Here is a 1,077-nt window from a genome sequence, read left to right as displayed (position 1 = left end):
ATTAGAGCTCAGATTAATATGTAAATACATATTTTACTGTGACTTGATAAATGAATGTAGGTAAGTGATAACATTCGTTTCAGGGGATTTCCATTGTAATGAACTATATTTTATTTTACATATTATTACATATTTTTACAAATTTCTAAATAATTCCATTTTTCCCTACATATTTCGACAATTTACGATTTATTAATAGTTGTATACGATGTATACGATTTCCCATGTTTCAAAAAGTACGTAAACAAAATAATTAATTTTGGATTTTTAGAAGATACAATAAAACAACTAGAAACAAGAAAAATGACTTTGGTTCAAAATTTAGGACTTGTAGAGGAAGCTGCAAAATGCATAGAACAAGTACAAGGACCCTTGGGAGTTGCAGTAAAAGAAAAAATGCACAGCGTATTACCAAAAAATCCTGGTTGGGTATGCTTGATGAGTAGGGTAAAAAAGAGAGTTCTGGAACCTCATTCTGCTGGCTCATTCCTATACCTAATTTTTATACATTTGCTCATTCTTGCTCATTCCACGATGGTTCATCCTTGCACACAAAATACTGCTGATTCCTACATACTTCACACGTATACGACATACCCCCGCCACTCCACTCTTCCCTTTACACCCTTGCTCTTTCTTGTACACCGACGACTGCTGATTACATCATCTATCACATATGCATGCAACACACTCCCCGCCACCCCGCTCTACCTACCTATTGGCTGCCACCGGCCAACATTGCCGTCGCGCGTTATCATATCTACGTTATCAGTAATCATTTATCACATTTACGTAATAATCTAAGGTATTTTGTTTTCCACTTTAAATTATTTGTAAAATATTTACACATTATATAGACGTCTGTTTGTAAATGTCATCAGCGTTATCAGACCTGTAGCTGCATGCATTAGCCCCCGATACGCCTGTATCCCTGTGGTGTCCCCCACCAATTAATATTTAATATGCTCTTTTAAGAACGAGAAAGAAATATTTCAGAAAAATACAAACCGATCTCATAATAGTATAATATACAGTTGTTATATACAGTATAATTATTACAGTTGTATCTCTAAAAAT

The sequence above is a fragment of the Acyrthosiphon pisum genome, chromosome X, assembly GCF_005508785.2.
Source record: "Acyrthosiphon pisum isolate AL4f chromosome X, pea_aphid_22Mar2018_4r6ur, whole genome shotgun sequence".
Classification (NCBI taxonomy): Eukaryota; Metazoa; Arthropoda; class Insecta; order Hemiptera; family Aphididae; genus Acyrthosiphon; species Acyrthosiphon pisum.
The sequence above is the reverse complement of the archived record's forward strand: the minus strand, read 5'-3'. Positions refer to the sequence as shown.